We start from the raw sequence: 22,906 nt of genomic DNA on the forward strand, positions 1-22,906 counted from the left end.
GAAAACCACCAATACCATGCTACCTTCTTTTTTACTCTTTTGAAGTGATGGCCTATTAAAGGCCTCCCTTGTTAAAGAATACAACACACCATTAAATGTGATCCTATCAAAGGATTTCAACACCCTGTAAGGAGTGTGCCTTGTTAGAAGACTTAAGAACATTCAACTTGGAATGTCGCCTTGTTAAAGGATTTTAAAAAGGTTATTAGGTCCACCCAATTCTGTGGGACTTTCAATCACCTTTTCAAAGGCTTCACCAACTAGCTATTAAGATAACCTATTAATATAGGATTTCAATGTCTAATACAATGGTAAGAAAGTATGCTAAAGGTTTGACCTGATACTACTTGCAAATCAAACCTTGCAGATCTAGAATCACACTTCAGTTCTTCTATCTTGCTTGGCTTTCCTTACAATTCTAACAGCTTGTTCACCCTTCAAGATCTATCTCCCTAAGTCTTCTACTTGTTATGCCAATGCATTCATCACACTATGGTTACTTGATCAAATCAGAGTCTTAGTGCTCTATTCTTCCTCACTGTGTCCTTTCCTTGACACTTCACACTAGCCTTATGTTGGCTTCTTCACTTGACAATACTCTTCCACCTCTCTACTACTTTGATCTCTAACCTATAACTCCTTATAAAGAAGTTATGTTCTTCATTTCCTACTCAATTCTTCCTTCTTTTAACTTGAATTGGCTTGAAAAGAAAATGATATTGCTTTCCCTCCAATTTGTTTCTTCTAGAAATATTAAGATAAATCCATCTTTATTTGTCTAAAATTAGTTTGCATAAAACTCTATGAGACCAACTCATCATCCTTATCTCCAACTAGTTCACAAAATTCAATGTTACAAACTTATTCTTACTGAACTGGCAAATCTTTTGACTTTTCAAATAATATAGCAACTCAACACCATTGAAATATTGATGCTCAACACATACTGGGTTACTCGGCATCAATTGTGTTTTACTGATGCTTGGCACCTGAACAATTTTTCTTAGCATCCACTACATTTTTCTGATGCTCAACACTTGAGGACTTTTTCACTCAACACCTTAAGATTACTTGGCACACACTAAATTTTGAACTTGCTCAGCTTCAACTGAGAATTTTCTCGGCTTGAACTAGATTGCTTGGCACTCACAGATGAACTTAGTTAAGCTTTGCAAATTGACTTAGTTACACCTTGCACTTCTAATGTATCTAAGTGTGTCTAACCTTTGTGTCTTAAAGTATGTCAACAATACACTATTTCATCAATGTCTTAGCTGATCCTTATACTTAATTACAACAACATAACTTCAACCTTTTTCTTGGTGCTCTAGTTACGTCTTATTGATTAACTCCTCCTTTTCAATCAACTTAGTGATAGTATTTGGATCATTTAAGAAATTTTTATTCTTGCAAATAGAAAGTTTGACATCAATGAAAAAATAATGATTGAAAATATTCTTTATCAATTCCATCATTCTTCAATCAATTATCTTTTGAATCATTTTCAATAGGGAGATCAACTAGCAAAGATGCTCTATTAGCTTTTAATCCACTTCATAGATGAGATTGCATTATATGAGATTCATTACTACACTTGGGAATAGGATCATCTTCAATCTTTAGAAGATTGAAGATGAGCCCATTCCCAACTATAGTAATGAATCTCAAAGCTCCTTCAACCCAAGCATATCATGTCCTTTAGATGATCTTTCTAAAGCTACATCAACATTGTATCCTTTAGGTGTTTGATTCTTCATCTTTCTTCTTTATTATTCTATAGAACAATTCTTATGGTTTAAGTTTTTCAGCATCAATTTGTAATATATCTATTTTTGTTGCATATCATCTTTGTATTATGAAAGTTGTAGATGATTGGCTGAGTTCCACCTCCCAGCAACTGTACAGGTATTAAGATTCATATTTCATTATAGTTGCAAGGATTTTTATTCTTAGAATTTTTTTAAAAAAAATTATGTCAACATAGATTTTTTAGGGAGTATTTTAGATCACTATGAAAGTATCTATTATGAAAAAGAAGACAGAATAAGGAAATTAATTTTATATGACAGAAGATAGACAGATGTATTATGATCATAAAGTAAAATAACACTCTCTATCTTGTTATAGAGGGCCAAAATAAGAGTTCTAACCAAACACAAGTTTTCTTTTATGGAGTGTATAATATGTGCTACAACTTATGTTCATTGCCTAGTTTGTGCATATCTAGAAACCATGGATTTTGATAACCACATTATGTTCAGGCATCCTATGAAATAGTTTGCATGACTTATCTATGCTTCCATTTGCAAGCATGTCTAATTTAAGCAATCTATAAACTAAAAATAATAAAGTATGAAATAGAATGGGAAAGAAAAATATGTTCTATTGACATACCTAGGAACTAACATTATGTCATGAGATTTAGCCAACAACATATATTGTACCAAGAATAGTGCATTGTAATGGTATTGTTCATACAATGTTGATATTTATTCAAGAAGACTATTTTTATTTAGTTTTATTCACCCAGTTTCCTGTTTAGTTTGATTTTTAGTTTGTGATTCTTAAGACTCAAATGCCTACAAGTGCTTCATTCAGTGTCCAGTCTCAAGCCCTGATCATTAGGCAAGCTCCTAGCTCTTATTATAGTTTTCTTGCTACAATTTCACATCCAGTTTGCATGTGATTCTACTTACCTAAAGGATCCTTAAACACAAACAATAGTAGTCTCCTATGCCCAAGATAATATAAATTTTTTTGGATTTAAATAATAAAATTGCAGCAACATTATTAGTGAGGATCTGTGTCTGCTCAAAAACTTCTTATCTAAGATAGTCTTCCTGAGGGTTGTGAGCTTGTTTATTTCTCCTTTACATCAAAGGTTCAATGCAAGCATGTTGCTAAGAGCCTACCCAAGGTTATACAAATGCAAAGTGAACTGGTTTTTGATTGCCTCTTTTATTAGACTGGATTTATCTATTTGGTGTAGAGAACATGGAGAGCTTGCCTACTTATTTAGAATTTTGTTTCTTATCCCACTAGTACAGAAACAACAATATAATACTAATTAAACTACCAAAATTTGTAGATATGTGACTAATTTTGATCACGTGACCAATGGTAGTTAATTGCCAGACATTTATCTCCCAACCAAATTTATGACTAAACTATTTTAATCATTGATTAGGTCATTGATTAAGCCATTTATTGTTGTTACTTGGCAGTTTATATGGTAGTTTATTTGGTAATTTTGGTAGTTTATTTGGTAGTATATTTGGTAGTTTTTTGGGGTAATATATGGTAGTATATTTGATAGTATATATAGGACTATATTTGGTAATATATTTGGTATTTTATTTGGTAGTTTATTTAATTATCAATTTATTCATATTAGGGCACGATGGAATTGAACCACCATCCTCCTACTTATAAAGCAGGTGCTCTTCTATTGAGCTAGTACCCTTTAAAAACTAATGCAAAAATTGACAAAGTTGTCTTCCCAACATTACGTCTACCATGATCATGGTCATTGTAAAAAGATATACCCTTCTTATGATATAATCTATTCATGGTAATAGCAATTAGAACCTACATATTTATCCAAAATAATTCATTTATAAATTACGATAGTGTATAGAACTTGAAAAATATCATACCAGCCATGTTGGTTGTCATCATGCAGAATGTTGAAATCAAAATATAGATATGTGCCATGTTCATATTCATCTATTGTGACTTTTGGTTCCTCATGTCTCTGGAACCATGTATTATATTTCCTATGGTACCTCCATGATTGTTTCTTCAATTCTCTTGCAGTGTTGTTGATATGTATTCTATCATGTTTTCAAGCCAGGATGTGTCTTTACTAGATAAATAACATTCAATATAAAGATCTTCTATTTATTTAGAAGCATTGAGTACATTAATATTGTAGAATTGTACCCTACTTGCTAGTAGTAAAAAGTAAAAAGGAGAGTATATGTGTCCAAAAGCTTGGAGGTCTTATAGCAGCATGTCTCTATACATTTTATAGATGATGAAACAACATAATTAAATAAAAGACCTAAACTATAATCATGTCCACCTTCAATATCATGTGTATGAATAATACATTTAAGCTTCTTTTTTGACTATGGAGGAAATCTTGCGTACAGGTATATAACTCTTCAAACACTCTAAATCTTTGGATTGAGGAAGCTTGTGGTATGCTGCATGAAGCATTAGGAGATTGTAAATGTGATCATGTGTTCCTCTAGAATTGTCAATTGAGCCAACCAGATTATCATCAATAGTACTAAGTTCTGAATTGCTAACAATTTTGTTCATGCTTTTGAAAGTAACATTCATTATTTTTAATGTGATAATAATGATAATTTGTTAAGTGAACAACTCAAATGTCCAAAAATCTATATTGCTTATGTTTCTTGGCCTATTGTATGGGCTATCCTTGTGAATAGTTAGCTATTTATTAAAATAAAGATTCCTAAAATCCTTAGTAACTAATACATGGCTATGTGATTTCCACAAGGAAATATAATTATGAAATAGTTGTAGAATCTTCATTTAACTTTAATTTTGTGGCCCTAGAGACTTAAAGTTACTGAACATAATTTCTATTTAATTTCTAATTATGAATTCTGATAGGTTACAGGCCCTCCCAAGTTCCTAAATAATAATGCATTACAGCCAATACCAACAAGGCCCTCTCAAAGGGAAAATGCTTTTGGAGGATGCCAGGGTGTGAAAGGTTCCAAGGTAAAGAAAGAGCACCCAACTGGTATGTCATTTTGCAGCTAAAGTTACATTATCTTCCAGATTCATTTTATTAAATCTGATATTGCCTTTCTACACTTTCGAAGCCTTCATGATAATGCTATTAATGTGTCCTCTAGGTTTACTGAGTTTTTGTATGCACCCTTTTTTGTTTGAGCCTTACGCTTAGATTATCTGTAAACTTTCCCTAAGGTTAAACTCATGATGAATTCTGTATAGACATCACTGTAAGCCCATGTTACATGAAAATTTTGGAAATCGATGTGTGGAGGAACCTATGAAACATAAGTGTCTTAAATAGGGAAGGCAGCTGTAGGAAAATGTAAAAAATTGTAGTAGACTTCTTAATGAAATAACAAGAATAATATTTGAAATTGCAAAACTTTGTAGAAATAATTAGAAATATTATTAAGAATATTCATAAATGGAAACATATGACATATTCTGGAATTATAGTTCCAAAGGTCCAGTGCAGGGATGACAACTGCTTGAAACATTTCTCAATATTCAGTCAATATTTCCAAAATTTCTCAGAATAAAACTTTGGAAATGTATAAATCTATTTTCCATGGGAGCAAGTGCCTACCTCCCAACCTTGTGTCCCTATGGCCACTGCCATATAGGGACATAGGAATGTTAAGAGACCATCACGTATTGTCTCCTGCCCTCTAGAGAAACTAGGGACACACTCCCTTTTTCATTTTTATTAATAAAAAGTTAAAAACAAACATTTTTCTGAAAGAATAGAGAAAAATCTTTAGTATTCTTTAGATATTTTGGTTATACAGAGTAACTAATGATGCATAACAACATATTATTGGCTCAATGTTTCTACCAGTGTTACAGGACTCTATGATTCTCGAGGTGAGGTAGCTTTCTAGAGGTTGATTGCCTCTACACTTTGACTCAACCAAGTCCTGAAGAGACCAATTAAGCCAACCAAATTATCACCAATAGCACCAATACCTACATAAAACACTTGATTACTTTAAAACACCTTTGAAACATATATTATGTCTAATAATGCACATATTATTCTAAAAATTTAGAAGCATTATATCTTATTATGATTTAGTTTCTAATATTTTTACTCTCAACTCCAACAATGAAAAGGAATTGTGTGCAAGGAGTTTATATGCCATTTAAATTTGGATGTCATTTCAAAACAAAACATACATAAGTGGCAGAATTCACAAGAGTATGACACTATATTAAGATATATTTAAGTAGATATAAATATTAGACAATATTTTTGTTGTGAAACAAACTATTTATAGTCATCTCAAAGATTAAAAGTATTTCTATGGTATGTAGCAGCATTGGGGTTAACTCTAGCTAATATAAATATTTTATAAACAAACTTTTATAACAAATTCAAGCTCAAATTGAATTTTCCATGGCCAAGGGTCTGTTAGGATACCTAATATTAATATTGTTAGGGCATCTTCACCAAACTTGACTATTTAACTATTGCTATAGGATCAAGTCAAGGCCTATCTTTAAATATATTAGCTTTGTGAGTAGATGGATGGAACTCTATACTTATAGATGCCCATGTTTCAAATAGAGGTAGAAGTGGTACATTTACATTTTCTTAGCAAACTAGTATAGGATTATTTATTTCTTCAGTTACTCCTACAATAGAATCTTTAAGTGGGATCAATACTTAAAAGGCATTAGTGTAGAGCTCTCCCCAAGTTCATACTCCTTGATTATCTATTAAAAACCAAAGGTTCTATAGAGGAAGGAAATAGAGAATCCTATTTTTTTGAGGCATCTTATATTTTAAGAGACTAAGGTTGGCGTTCTAGTATTTGACATTAGCCACTAGTACTAGACCTTCCTAAATAAGGCTATTGAAAAGAAGAGTTTAATGTCTATCTCCAATGCTAATACAAATATATTAAAATATCATTGAATAAACATTTAATTTGGATTCTAATATTTGAAGAGGAAAACATTTTGAATAATTTTTTTGCATTGTAGAATTATTCAGAAATAGTCATTACTAATTTAGATGCTTGTTCTACTACTATAATAATGTCTTCAATTTGAAATACTATAGATAATTTCATGCTTCATGATTTTTTTGGTGAATAATACATTACTTACCTGGGAAAGAGCATATACAATAATAAAATACAATCCTACTGCTTTTTTTCTATTGAATGACAGCTAAAGGTAAAACATAAACTTTGAAACCATTGAAGACAAAACATGGGCATACTAGGATTAATGTACTCAGAATACTTGGAAAACGTGTTCTAAATCCCAAAAATATTCTTTTGAGACTATGTTGTACCTGATTCTCTCTTCACCTGAATTGCAATCATGCAATAACTTGGAAAAATCCATCATATCATTTGACAGATCAAATTCATGTCAAAGTTTAATTCCATATGCATTTAAAGATAATCGAATGCTCCAATGTGAAAACTAATGGCTACAATTTTATCTTTCCAGAATGCATCATTGAGCTTGTCTCCACATTTGAGATCTATAGATGCATGAACAATTGTTTTCTCTATTATATGAGCATTTTCGTCATTGCTCTGTATTTGTAAGAGTTATTTACATGTATCAACTCTCACGGTCCAAACTTCCAGTACAGACATGAATCCCATGGGTTTAATAGCCTAGTATTCCATACTATAATTGTGCTTCTCTAGGGTAGCAAGATTAATCAGCTCCAATAAAACTACACTTTTAAGTTTTCTTAACATTCATAGCCTTGATAATTCTTCAAAATAGTAAGATCAAGATTCATCCTTCTCATTGAGCTTTCCTTTTTATTTAGGTACTTTTTAATTGCGTGTCATGACATATTTAGTTAAATTCACAGAACTGTATACTTGATCTAATTGTACCTACCCATCAAGATGTATGTGATATTTTGTTAAATTTCTACACGTCTCTCAAGATCTCACACTATGCTTTGATAGCCTTGGTTTTCATTAATCAAATGATGTTCCAAATCAAATTTGAATCAAGGGAAATATTTTTAAAGTTCAAATATTATTCACATTCTTGTATTTACAAAATTCATCAGATCAAAAAAAAAATATTAGAATAAAATTGAGGGGTTTTATGTATTGTGTTGTCATTTAAATGGGTCCCATTCTATCATGAATGCTAGATTATAGCAATAAAGATTTCTTTGAGCAGATATGAAGTTAAATTTTCTCCCTTTCATATATTTAGAAATTAAACATATGGCCGTATTTGTACTCTTTTAACACAAACTAGAAATAGGAATATTTTTACCATGAAACAATATAAGAAGATTTTACGCATCATCAAAAACTTTTCTTATCCAGTTTTCATAGAAAAATATCTTAACATATTTGAATTTTTGATATTGCCATGAGGATTTAACTCTATAGTTATTGAGTTAAACTCATTGGTCCGTGTTTTATGAGTAGTGATTCACACAAATTCATCTTTCATAAGAATAAATGGACTAGTTAGCACTCATTGGATCTAGGTGATAATCATAGAGGTGAAGCATGGAGACTTCCTAGATTCAATAAGTTCTAAGTGTTCTATTTATTCTCATCAGAGATGGATTTATATAAATCACTGCTCATGAAATATTGATCAATGAGTTTGACTTAATAAATACACAGTTAAATCCTGATAGCAATATTACAATTTGAATTGCTGTTGAAAAACATCTCATACTTATATTTGAATTTGGTATGAACTAACTTTTATTTTAGTTTATTCAAAACATCCCTTAATAGCATATCTTGAATAAAACCCTAAGCCAACTTAGTCTATGTTATAAAAAAGAGTTGTCTAATATGAAATGGAACTGGGCTATGAGATTTACCTTAGGGAAACACATTATAGAAAATCTCTTGTACTTCGGTTTGGTTGCATATGTAAAATCCGGAATCATAGATAAGGAAATTTAGGTAAAGTCTGGAATCTTGTACTGAAATCTACATCAAATCTGAAGTTGGCTTCGATTTTTTCCTTTGTTTCTTTTTCAATCTCAATGAAGACTAAAATCTTAAATGAAATTCCTAAAAAAACAAATGAGTGGTGAACATGAATAAAAACCTCAGATGAAAGCTTCTACTGGAGTCCTTTGTTACAATGGGAAATTTTAGGTTAGGGTTGTACCTGGAATTCCGTCAAGTGACACCCTACGACCATTGTGTAGAGTAGCTCTTTTATTTGGATCTAAAGTTTCTTTTCACTAACTTTTTAGATCTTTTCATGGCCAAAGACATGCTGAGAGAAGAGAAACCACCTATTTATCATAGCAAAATATAAATGTAGAAATCGCAGGCACCGAATACTCAAAATTTATCCTTTTTTGACCTGGCATTACAATAAACATTTTCATCTTTATCTACTTTAAAATCGTGTAATGTCCAAGCTAGATCAGATTTTTATGGATGTTTCCAACTCGATTTTCGTGACCCAAAACATTTTCCAAATGAGATTTCATGGAATTCGCACAGAAGACTACCACAGCAAGAGCGATGTCCATAACTTTGTATTTTTTTCTAAAAAAATATTTTAATGTTCCTTCTAATTAATTAAAAAGTTCTGAATTTTTTAATTTATTAAAAATAAGAATTATTTATTAGTTATAATAGCTTGTTAATAAAATGTTAATTATTTATTTTCATTGTATGGTTAAATCTATGAATTAAAAATGTTTCATCTCAATAAAATTTACTTCTAAGAACGAAAAATATTTTTCTTTTAAAAAATATGTTAAGAGTTTTCTTTTAAAATCTTTTATTTCTTAGAAAACTTTCTATAATACAAACTAATAGACAACTATTTTTGTCATTGTATAACATTTAACTCTTCTTATTTTTTGCAAAAAGAAATAACCCCTTACTTAAAGCAATTTTTTTTTACTCGATAACTACATAGTTGAATATTGATAGAAATATAATAATTTGACTTATTGTTGGGAAATATATTTACAAAAATTCAACTAATTCTAGTTGTTTTGTGTGCTTCCTTGTGAATAAGAAGTTACTCCCAAATATGATTATCATTTAGAGTGTTATAATGCAAGACTTAAAACCTTGTGACTCATTTGATATAATATCTTTAAAGAAATGGAGTATTGATTTTTTCCTTGAAGACTCTTGCAACAAGTGCTTCAAAACACTCAAATGTATGCAACAATATAAACCTTTGGGAAACAAAACAAAAAAAAAAAACTATTATCCCAATTATGGAATAAAAAACTACCTAATCTATCACACACAATACCATCTTAAATTTAATAAAACTTCAAATATAAATAAAATAAGAATAAGTATATTTTAATATATGTATATTCAATATTGTGTAATTTTACTCAATGGTCAAATTGGTCATTTATTTAGTCAACAATACTTGTGAATAGAAAAAAAATGGTAGAATTAAGTTAGTCTTAGTCATGTGACTAAAAATTTTAGTCACATGACTAAAAATGTTAGTCACGTGACTAAACATGTTAGTCACATAGTCATTTATTTGCCAAATTTCTACTAGTGTCCTTTTCCTTAATATCATATCATAGAAAATACAAAGAGCTCATACAAGTTTGTATGATTAGTTATTGTCGATGTTTTTTAGGCATTCTATAAAATAGTTCACATGCCTTGTGTATGATATGACATTTTGCATGCATCTTGCACTCTCTCATCCGGCTGATGATGGATTACGGAGAGTGATCTGAAATGATGATGCTAAAAAATACACACAATCAAATCCAAAATGAACTTGCATTACAAATGGATTGTAGAAATCTGATATGACTCTTCTCTTCCTAGCAACATGTCCTAGAATGATTTTATTATTTAGTAGATCCATCACAACCTAAAGATAATGTGCATATGCATTTCATTAGATCTATGAAATTACTAAAATACAATTAATAACTTGTTTAGTTAGTAAAAAAACACCACTAATCATACCATTTACACATCACAACCCTATCATGTAGAAGATATTAAATTTCAGCAACTAGTCTCTTCACATAATTCACAACTACAAACAAATATGCTCAAGTATACATTTTCCTTATCTTTGTGATATGATGGAAAATGCAAATGAAATCAAATTTACAAATTTTCCATGAAACTAAAATTAAATGTAAAAGCAGTTCTATTCTCAAAATAAGGAAAAGCTCCATGAAGTTACTCCACAATCCACAATTTACTTGGCTACTATAGATCATAGAAAAATTAATATCCAAAAATTGAAAACAACTATCATTAATAGACATTAACAACTAGGAGCAAACTACTAATACAAAGCCAAATTTTAGACCTAGTTTGAATGTTGAATGGAGGAGGACTGCAAAGCCATGAAAAACTAATCAGATGCTTATGTGGAAAGAATGATTGAATTGCTAGATTGAAGATGGAAAGACTAGATGTTGGCTTCCTTTGATATTTCCCCCACATTCTATCTTCAAAAAAATAAAATCATTGTCAAACTTGAGATGAAAGACCCAAAAGCCCTAATGATAGACCAACAAAATAAAATCCTTCTCAAGCTCAAAAAAAAGATGCAAAAGCATAATGCTAGATAAATGAAAAACCACAAATCCCAAAGGATACTAAGTAGGTCAACCAAAAAAAATGTTCAAATGATTATATTAACTCTCAAAAGAAGAGGAAATCTCAATTTCAACATGGAAAGCCACAAATATATAGTTCAATCAAGAACAACTTATGATTATAGAAAAGTAAACACTTGTTAAATGTAAAAATAGCTTGCACTTCCTTAGGTTGTGTATACTAAATATATAATGTTATCCATAATAGCTTCTAGTCTGGGAAAAGCAAGCTCTTCTCATATGCAACAATGGCTTGCATGCACTTAAGTTCTATATGCTTCACATGTGCACATCTTAATGCAATTCTCCTCTTTTTCCAAATCAATTTACTCCAATTTCATTATGTATAAAATTCCAACTATAAATCTAATTTTAAGTTTCTTTATCACCCATTGGAACTTTACATGATGCATATCTTATTTTAGGAAAAGAAAATATACTCTCATCACTAAGAATTAGTTTCCATCACCAACAAAATAGAGAAAAATTTAAAACTAATTTTTTCAAACATTGTTACTTAACAACAAACAAAATATAATTAACATACTAAAAGTCCACTACCTCAAAAAATAAAAATGTACAAGAATTCTCCATAGAAGACACTGAAGCCTGCAATTATGAACCAAATGGTTATAGGCAATATCAAATCCCCAAAGATTTAAAAAATTCTAGAAACCTCAATTGAGTGTTGTTTCATAGAAGGCAGAATCATCTGGTAGTCAAGTCCTTGTATGAGAAAAATATGCTTGTTGGATATAATTATCTAATTGTGTGTTGTTTTTGATGTCACACAACTGTCATACAAGTTATCTGTTAATGTCTACCAAGCTTAGTTGATTTGCAAGATGATTTTTAGTGTCTACCAAGCATTCCTAGACATTACATTATGTAGATAGTGTCTACCAAGTTCACTCAGTCATCAAAGGATTTTATGACAGAAGACATTTTTTCCCAAGCTCTCAAGGTTAGAGAAGGAAAGTTTGTGTTTACTGAATTCACTTGATAACCACAGTATTTTGCATGGTTCACATTTTTAACCAAGCTTCTAATGGTTAACTTAAAAGATCATTTCTAGAGCAGTGTTTATAGAGCAAGGTCATCCAATGAAGCAATTTGTTAAGTTGTGAATCCAAGCTTAAATATTTTAAGTATTATTTCCAACTAACTATGGTAATAATTATAAGTGATTGTAACTTGTAAATGAGCCAACTTGATAATATAAATGGTATCTATGAAAGGTCAAATCGCAAAGTCTAAGTGTGAAATGAATGAGAAATTCGATGAATGAATGAGTGAGCATGCAAGTGAACTGATTGATTGAGAGAGCAAATTTTTAAGGATGGTCAGATATCCTTGAGGAGCAACAAACCTATATTCGATCAAGAAGGATCTAGTGGTGCAGAACAAAGATCTATAATAAAAAATTTTAGTTGCATCTCTTTTAGGTCATTTCATTGTTACTTTCTAATCATTGTAGTAGTGATTCCAAAATCTCTTAATAAAGTTGGTCTAACAGCCATTTTGTAAATCCTCTAACAAGGTGATAATTTTATTAAATTGTTCTAAAGACCTCTAACAAAGTCACTCCTAATAGGGTGATTAAATCCTCTAACAGGGTTAGACCTAATAGTGTGTTTTGTAACCTTTAATAGGGTTGGCTCCTAACAGGGCTCACTTCAAAAAAGTGAAAATCAATAGCTAGTTACATTGGTGGTTTTTTCCATATTGGGTTTCCACCTTAAATCTAGTGTCTCATGTGTTCATGCTATTAATTTTATGGTTGCAAGTTATTTTATGCATGTTAAGATCTGTTAATGTTAATGTTCATTGCATTTACTGAGTTATAGCATTTTTATGAATGTTTACCAAGTGACAATAGTAAGTGATTTATTTGACATCTAAGGGATCTATGGATTTGTTTTTGTGGTAACTGATTCACTCCCTACCCCCTCTCAGTTATTCCACCTACAATTCCAACAATTCTTGACAATTGAGACAACAAATTACAACACCCAATGTACGAAAAATGAAACTAGAACTCTCGTGATCAAACAAACCAAACCTCTCATTCAAAAAGAAACTAGAACTCGCATGACGAAAAAAAAAAAAAAAAACCTCTCATTGTAGGATTAAATAGAAGTTAGGAAGGAAGCATTATAGGATTAAATAGATGAGTCAATTTCTTGTATGAAAATATGCTTGATAGATGTGGCACCTATAATCTTTATAAGGTGCAAGTAGCAAACATATAGGTAGAAAACAATATTGATATCCCTAAGGTTGAAACATTTAGCAAAAAATTAGTAAAAAGTATTCTCCATAGAAAAATGTGAAAAATAGATGGAAAAAGCTGCCAGATATGAATCCTCTATCCTAGGTGAACTTGTGAATTCTATTTATAGAACATAATAACATTATTGCAGGGATCATATACTATCACAAAAAGAAAATGGTTACAAAGATTAACTAACAATTCAACCCTACTTTACAACAAAAGTTTAGTCACTCGTATGGAAGTGATGCAGGAGCATCCAGAGGTATAAGGCCAATCGTGTGTCACCCAAAAAAATGTACTTAGACATAGTTTCTATTTCATGTGTTTTCATTTTTGGACACCCATTTGGGTCAAATAAAGGTTCCAACTCTCACAGTTCAACTATCAGTGTTCTAGAAAATCTCGAAAAAAATAGGAGCATACAATTTGGCCATCATTTTGGTGACCTAGAATGTGTGAATTGGCCAGATGAATGTAATTGTGATTTAGAGCATTCCAAAAAAAGAATCAGGTCAAAAGGCCCCATGGTTTGAAAGTTATTGCAGTTTTTTGGGTTTTGGAGACCTCCTAAGAATGCTTCAAACTCAGGTTAGGGGCATTAAATGACCTCAAAAAGGGCCAAAAAATGGGGGACGAGTGAATTTTTTCCATAGGGATATAGAGTTCTTTGAGAGCTTTCCGAAAATGTAAACGATTCATCAATCGGAGCTACGGTTCAAAAGTTATGCCTCCCGGAAGTTCGATTACCATTTCTGGATTCTTCTAGATTTGCACCAACTTCTAACGCAGCTTCTGGAACCTTTTGTTTGGTCAGTGGATGCCTACTATCACTTTCTAGAATGTACTCCTAGTCCTTAACCCTCCAAGGTCTATTTAAGGAGATTTCTAGCATTGTGAAAGGTAGTTCGGAGTGGAGTATGAGAGGAGGTACCGAAAGGAGAAAATATCTCCAAATTTATGCTATTGTAAGCCCTTAGGGCATGTTTTGAAGTTTATTTTTTTTGTACTATTTATACTAGCTTATTTTCTCAGTTAATATAATTTCCCTTTTCTGTTGTGTCCATTCTATTCTTGGGTTGTGTCCACATCAAGTGGTATCAGAGCTGGTTTTCCTGAGTGTGTAGACAGAGCGTCGACTGTAAGGCAGTTTGCACTAGGACTGTGTGGTTGTGGGCTCGAGTTAGAAGATGCTTCCATGAAGAGAGTGTAGTAGAAGGGCTAGAGCTATTAATCCTAAGGAGGTTAGAGCCCTCCAAAGGCAGGTACAGGCATTGCAAGAGGAGCTTCGTAGAGGAGCAAATGTTGCCGCAGGTGACGACAGTGAGGATGACAATGAAGAAGAAGTAATGGAACCAGAAGGGGAATTTGATGGGGAAGTTATAAATCATGTGGAGGAGAGGCTTTTTAGGGCCATTACTAAGTTTGGGAAAGACCCACAATTGAAGTGGGTGTATTTTTAGGAAATTTGAAACCAGATGAGTTGATCGATTGGATCAATGAACTGGAAGAATACATTGAGTATGAGGATATCAGGGACCCAAATAGGGTTAAGTTTGTAAAGGCCAAACTGAAAGGCCACGCCAAAATTTGGTGGCAAGAGGTTCAATTAGAAAGAAATAAAAGAGGAAAGGAGAAGATCACAAGATGGGATCGCATGGTGGACAAATTGAAGAAGCAGTTCATTCCTGTGGACTATGAGCTTGATTTGTTTAAGAAGATGCATGGGTTAAAGCAAGCAGGAAGAATAGTCCAAGAATATATAGAGGAATTTTATTGACTCTTGATTAGACCAGGGCATGCAAAAGAAAATAAGGAGTAGGTTGCTTTTTATATCAGTGGGTTGCGACCTAGCATCCAGGAGGAATTAAGCCTGGTAAGAATGACCAGCGTTGAAGAGGCATACCAGTTTGCCCTACGAGTTGAAGAGAAGTTGAATAAAAAGTTGAATAAAAGGTTTGCTATTGAGGTAAGATCATTTCATGGTCTGGTTAGTTTTTACACGAAGTTTATTAAGAATTTCAGTGGCATGTGTGCACCCCTAACTGATACAATAAGAGGGGATAGAAAAGAGTTCAAATGGACTACAGCAGCTGTGAGAAGTTTTGAATTGCTCAAGAAGAAGATGATACAATAGCCTATGTTGGCACTCCCAAATTTTAGAAAAGTGTTCTAGGTGGATTGTGATGCTAGTGGCAGTGCTATTGGGGCTATATTAAGCCAAGAAGGTAAGCCTATTGCATATTTTAGTGAAAAATTGAATGATGCAAAGAAGTATTCTGTTTATGATCAAGAGTGCTATGCAATAGTTCAAGCCTTAAAGAAATGGAGGCATTATTTATTGCCAAAGGAATTTGTTTTGTATACTGATCATCAGGCATTACAGTACCTAAATAGCTAAGGTAAATTGAATCAGAGGCATATGAAGTGGGTAGAGTTCTTGCAGAGGTATACATTTGTGTTGAAGCATAAAAGTGGAAAATCTAACAGGGTTGTAGATGCACTAAGTAGGAGACAGTTGTTGCTTACTCTAATGCAGGTTGAAGTAGTTGGGTTTGATGAACTCAAGAATTTGTACCTTGAGGATCCTAATTTTGCTGAAGCATGGAAAGCTTGTAAAGAGCCTATTGCTGTAGATAGAACCAAGTGGTTAGACTATTTGATTCAGGATGGCATATTGTTCAAGGGTAGTCAATTGTGTATTCCAAAGAGTTCCATGAGGGAAAATCTGATTAAGGAGAAACACATTGGAGGGATGGCAAGAAATTTTGGTCAAGATAAGACCATTGCCATTCTTAGAGAACATTATTTTTGGCCTCAAATTTCACAGGATGTGAAGAAGTTTGTACAGAGTTGCCAAGTTTGTCAAGTTGCCAAGGGGTTTAGTCACAATACTAGCCTATATCAGCCATTGCCTATTCCATCAAGGCCATGGGAGGACATAAGTATGGATTTTGTTCTTGGATTGCCAATGACACAAAGGGGTAATGACTCAGTATTCATGGTGGTTGATAGGTTCTCCAAAATGGCACATTTCATTCCATGCCACAAAACTCATGATGTTGTCCATATTGTAGACTTGTTTTTCAAAGAGGTGGTAAACCTACATGGTCTTCCAAGGAGTATAGTTTCTGACAGAGATACTAAATTTGTGGGGTATTTCTTGAGGACATTGTGGAAGAAATTTAGAACAGACCTAAAATTCAGTTCCATGCATCACCCGCAGATTGATGGCCAAACAGAAGTGGTAAACAAAAGTCTAGGCAATTTTCTGAGATGTTTAGTTAGGGATAAGCCTGAAGGATGGGATTTGATTCTACCACAGACAGAGTTTGCTTATAATAACTCTATAAATAGGAGTACTAGAAAATCACCATTCCAAATTGTATATGGGAGTAGCCCAAGGACTGGACCAGAGCTGAGGAAGATAGAACAAGGGGAGAGGACAAGTGTTGAAGCTGAGGAATTTGCTAAACATATCAAGCATCTACATGAGGAGGTTCAAGCACACATTACCAAGATGAATCAAGAGTATAAAGCTAGGGCTGATCAAAGGAGAAGACATAAGGAATTCCAAGTAGGAGATTTAGTTATGGTGCACTTACGAAAAGAAATATTTTCAGCTAGTACTTACAATAAGCTAAAAATGAAGAAATTTGGCCCCTACAAAATTTTGAAGAAACATGACTCAGGAAATGCATATGAAGTGGAGCTGCTAGATGGTATTCAAATTTCTCCCATTTTCAACATTGTAGATTAAACAGAGTATCATGATGATGGTGCAGATGAGGAGCTGGTGTTAGAGCCATGTCCAATTTTGGCTTCTAAGAAGGAGGAGATAGAAGACATTCTAGATCATTGTGTGGGTAGGAGTACCAGAAATAGGTAGTATGAAGAGTATTTGGTCAAATGGAAAGGACGACCAATCGAGGACTCAACTTGGATTTCAGCAGCTGACGTTTCCCATTTGGGATTTCCTCTACCATTCATAAAGTGACAAGGTCACTTTCCAATCTACCCTGGGTGTCTGATGCAGGAGCATCCAGAGGTATAAGGGCAATCCTGTGTCACCCAAAAAAATGTACTTAGACATAGGTTTTGTTTCATTTGTTTTCATTTTTGGACACCCATTTGTGTCAAATAAAGGTTCCAACTCTCACAGTTCAACTATTAGTGTGCTAGAAAATCTCAAAAAAAAATAGGAGCATGCAATTTGGCCATAATTTTGGTGACTTAAAAGGTTTTAATTGGCCAGATGAATGTAATTATGATTTAGAGCATTCCAAAAAAAGAATTAGGTCAAAAGGCCCCACAGTTTCAAAGTTATTGCAATTTTTTAGGTTTTGGAGACCTCGTAAGAATGCTTCAAAGTCAAGTTAGGGGCATTAAATGGCCTTGAAAAGGGCCAAAAAATGGGGTATGAGTAAAGTTTGTCCATAGGGCTATAGAGCGCTTCAAGAGCTTTCCAAAAATGTAAACAGTTCATCAATCGGAGCTACAGTTCAAAAGTTATGCCTCCCGGAAGTTCGGTTACCATTTCTGGATTCTTCTAGATTTGCACCGACTTCTAACACAGCTTCTAGAACCTTCTATTTGGTCAGTGGATGCCTACTAGAACTTTCTAGAATGTACTCCTAGTCCTTAACCCTCTGAGGTCTATTTAAGGAGATTTCTAGCATTGTAAAAGGCAATTCGGAGTGGAGTTTGAGAGGAGGTACCGAAAGGAAAAATTATCTCTAGATTTATGCTATTGTAAGCCCTTAGCACATGTTTTGAAGTTTAATTTATTTGTACTGTTTGTACTAGCTTATTTCCTTAGTTAATATAATTTCCCTTTTCTATTGTGTCCATTTTGTTCTTGGGTTGTGTCCACATCAGGAAGTATACAATTTTTTGGCAATCCCTATAAGAAATAGCCAAAATTCTCCAATGAATCATAGGAAAATGTGACAAAGGCCTCAAATCATTGTCAAATTTGACATGAAAAATCCAAAATCCCTAATAATGGACCAAGAAATTAAAATCCTTCTAAATCTCAAACAAAAGATAAAAAATTATAAGGCTAGATAATGAAAAACCACAAGTCCATCAGTAGGGAAACAAAAAAAAAATGTTCAGAAGAGAGAATGGTACTAACGTAGAGTCAATCAATGTCAATGCCCTCTTTTTCTATTATCGCCAATAGATATTTTTATGTCATATAGATGACTAGAAAGAATAGATGAGAGAGAAAGATCCCAAACTTCAAGAAAGTAAATATTTTCATAGAGTAACCATAAGTGGGAATAACTAGAGGTAGGAAAAACTAGAGGTAGGCAAAAAATCTAAGGAAGAAAAGTGTACTATGAAGATTAATACCTAGGAACTAAGTGGAAACAATATAGGTCATCCAAACCTCAAGAAAAAAAATACTTTAATTGTTGTGAAATGCTCTTTTTGTATAAAAATAGAATTTAAATGAGAATACCACCAATTCCACCTATTTAGATGGAAGACCAAATCCAAGGTTTAGAGGTTAAATGGGCATACCAAATTCTCATTTTTTCTAATTCCAATTCCAATTGTGCCAACCCAAACAATGAATTAAAACTTTTTTAGAATTTGAAATTCTAATTCCATTCCAAATCTGGCAACCAAACAGACCCTTATAGAACATAGGAAGTGGTTAAGCCATGTCATGAATCCTGAAGGGGAATGTTGGTAGTTAGTCCAAAAATCCCCCCTCAGTGTTCTCAAGGAAATTTTAACATATGAGAAAGCTTTGATACCACTTGTTACAAGCTAGAGTTTTCATTGCACCAAAAGATCAACCTATCAATGCCCGATACAACCACTAGACTTATAAAAAATATGAGGTAGTGAATCCATGTCACTAATCCTAAAGGGGAACATTGGTGGTTAGTCCAACAATATAATTGAGCTTGAATTGGTTAAGGAAAGGAGGTAGTAGTAGAGATTTCTTTTGTAAGTATTATTGATGACTGTAAGGTAAATGATAACCCTACTATTGTTAGATATAATGCTAAAGTTTTTTTTGAGACTAACAATAACTTGCATAAAGATGTTTCTATTGAGCATAGTGAAAAACAAAGATCTAAACCTACTGAAGAAATAAGAGTTGATATGTCAATTCATACTTCCAGTAGAAACATGACAAAGAATCATCCAATAGAGTGGATCATCAGAAGCAAAGATAAAGGTGTGATAACAAGAAGCAGAATCAATGAAGAACTATGTCTAATATCTGAAGTTGAACTAAAGAATGTAGATGAAGCATGTAAATATGACTATTGGAAGTAAGTTATGAAAGATCAAATAGTAAAGAATGAGATAGGGAATTGGTCCCTAGACCAGAAAAAAAGAGTGTGATAGGACCAAAATGGGTATTCAGGAACAAGATGAATGAACAAGGTGAATTTGTAAGGAACAAAAAAAGATTGGTTTCTTGGTTAAGAAAGAAGTAGGATTGTATATTGCAAAGTACAACAGAAGCAGAATATGTTGCAATAGAAAACAATCATTATCATGTTGTTTGAATGAAGTAGATGTTGAAGGATATAGGGATAGAATTTAGTGAACCTATTGTCATACATTGTGATAACACAAGAATAGTGAATATGTCTAAGAATCTAGCGTTTCATTCTAAGACTAAACAAATTTCTATCAAATATCACATATTGAGAGAGAAAATTGAAGAAAAGAAAATTATATTGGAATGTGTAAGCACCAAAGAGAAGATTGCAGATATTTTCACCCAAGCCTCTTTCCAAAGAGACTTTTGAGTATTTAAAAGGTATGCTAGGGGTTATGCCCCTACCTACATTAGTGTAGATGATGCAAGAGTGCATTAGTCTAGTGTAACATAGCACTATTATTTATCTAGACTGAATGTTGATGCTTCATGTATGGGGAAGTATCTATGATGGAAAAAGTCATCTAGGAATCTTGTTGGATGTTATTTTGTATAGTGTCTTTAGACACTTGAGCAAGTCAGAGATAGTTGTTGTAGAGTTTGATGGTTACTGAAGCCTTTGACATTGATGTGAATTGGGGAGAGATTACTGCATGAAAAATAGTTTGATATAGAGTACATTGAAGGGAAAGATTACATCTGATATAGATAACATTAAGGTATATCAATGGGGGAAAATGATTGATGAAGAGGATTTTAAAAGAAAGGTTAACAGTCTTTTATAGTTGCTATTTCTGGAACTAGATGTTTTTCATCTATGTTTCCATCAATGCCAAAGGGGGAGATTTTTGGAAGAATGAATTTTGTTGATACTTATAGGGGGGAATACTATAGAAATATGATTAGATCATTATTGTGATGATATGTTACATTCATAATTGTGTTTTTCATTGATGTCAATGTTGGAAAATAGATTTTTCTTTAAATAAAAGAAATAAGTAAAAGATTATATGACCAAGTCTCACAAGACAAATACAATTTTCTAACAATTAAGGAATTTCCACTTCTTCAATTGCTCTCTAAATTTTGGTAAGATTCAACTTCCTTATTAGATTTTTGGTCACAATTTCCTTTCAAATAAGAATTACTTTTAACTTGAAAGTAACAAGGTTTTCCATCTATTATTGGATAGAGGGAATTATATAATTAACAACAATTAAATAAACACAAATGCATACGAAGGAGATAACACATAGTTTCTTTATTAATCATCTCCTAAACAATAATCAAAATTGATACATATTCACCATAAAAATAAATATGGACAGCATTAAAGGAATTTCAATAATTCAATATTGATTCAATACTAGATCAAAAATGATTACATTCAAAGCATACAACTTCAAACATTCAACCATTTCCTTTCAAAAAGAACAATATTGTTCAGATATGATATTGGAAAACTCAAAAAACTTGCATAGCTATAAAATTCAAATAAAATGGTCATGGCATGATTAGCATCAAAAACTAATGCTTAGCACTATTGAGTTTCAAACTTAAATAGAAAGGAGCCAGCATGGAAAAGGGTATGCAAACCTAGAGTTTAACTTTTTAAAACCATAAACTAAAAACTTTTGAAAGTAATTAAACAAAAAACACTAATCATCTACTAATTGGTCAAGTGGTTCCTCTTCCTCCTTATCTTTAGCATCACCCTAACCACATACCATCTTCCACGTCCTAAATACATTCATGAATTCATTCATGGAAGCGTATTTGGGTTGTTGATTCTCTTCAAACAATTCTTCCATATGTGCTTGTCTAGCTTCATTTTGTTCATAGTATCTAGGTAATTGGGGAGTCATAGAGTGCAGATTTTTGACATCACTTCAATTTTATCCACCTTGGAGAAGTCAAATGATGTGAGATTGATTTTGTCTTTTATAGAATTCAAGCATTCTTCATGTTGTTTGACCATGATCTCTACATCAAAACCTCCTTCTTTAAGAGGGTTAGGGACAGCTCAGCTAGCGGACTAAAAAGTTCCTGCTTATCTGCTCCTATAAAGTTTTGAAATCTTTTTCACAAGGTTGCATCCTTGAGATCATAGAAGTATAATTGGACACCCTCCAAGCTATGTTTTTCCTTAGAACCTTAATTAGCCGTACATCCACATGTTGTTATGGGTTCTCTTAGAGAAATTTTTCTGGTTCAAAATCTTCCACTTCCATGAATTGGGAAACCATAACTGATAAATTATTGGCTTCTATTTTTCGAGTCTCGAATTGAGCATGGGACTCATCAAGTGCAATCTTGGCTAAAGAAACAATTTCATGCAAATTCTACATGAGCTGAGCAACTTGGTTCATTATCACGTTAATCCAACTAGATACTATAGATTTTATCATTTTTCCTTCCTTCAAATTTGCTAACAACTACTGATTTTTAGGGGTGTTGGAATCAATAAAAAGTTGTGACTGATTATCAAGAATTGAGCTTTGTCCTTTCAATGAATTTATATGAATTCCATCTTTTTGTGATTGCAACACAATTTTCTTTATAGATGCCTCTACCCACTATTATTTTATCTCAAAGTTCATTACCCCTAAATTTCTATGAGTAATTTCAATTTTTCTTAGGTCCAACTTGTTAGCTCCCTCTTTTTGGTTGTAGGTGGTTACCTCAGCTGTGCTTCTCCCGATCACACTATCAAAGGTTATCCTAGTTGTTCTTTTGATCCTTTTGGGCTTGGGGGCCTTGTTGGTATATTTACTCATGATATCATTGATTAGGAAGGAAAACAAAACTAGACTCCTTTTCCTATTCACCAAGGCCACAAGCCAATTAGGAGTGATAGCGTCACATTGCA

Source organism: Cupressus sempervirens, chromosome 7 (genome assembly GCF_028749045.1).
Source record: "Cupressus sempervirens isolate cs-2001-9-10 chromosome 7, ASM2874904v1, whole genome shotgun sequence".
Taxonomy (NCBI): Eukaryota; Viridiplantae; Streptophyta; class Pinopsida; order Cupressales; family Cupressaceae; genus Cupressus; species Cupressus sempervirens.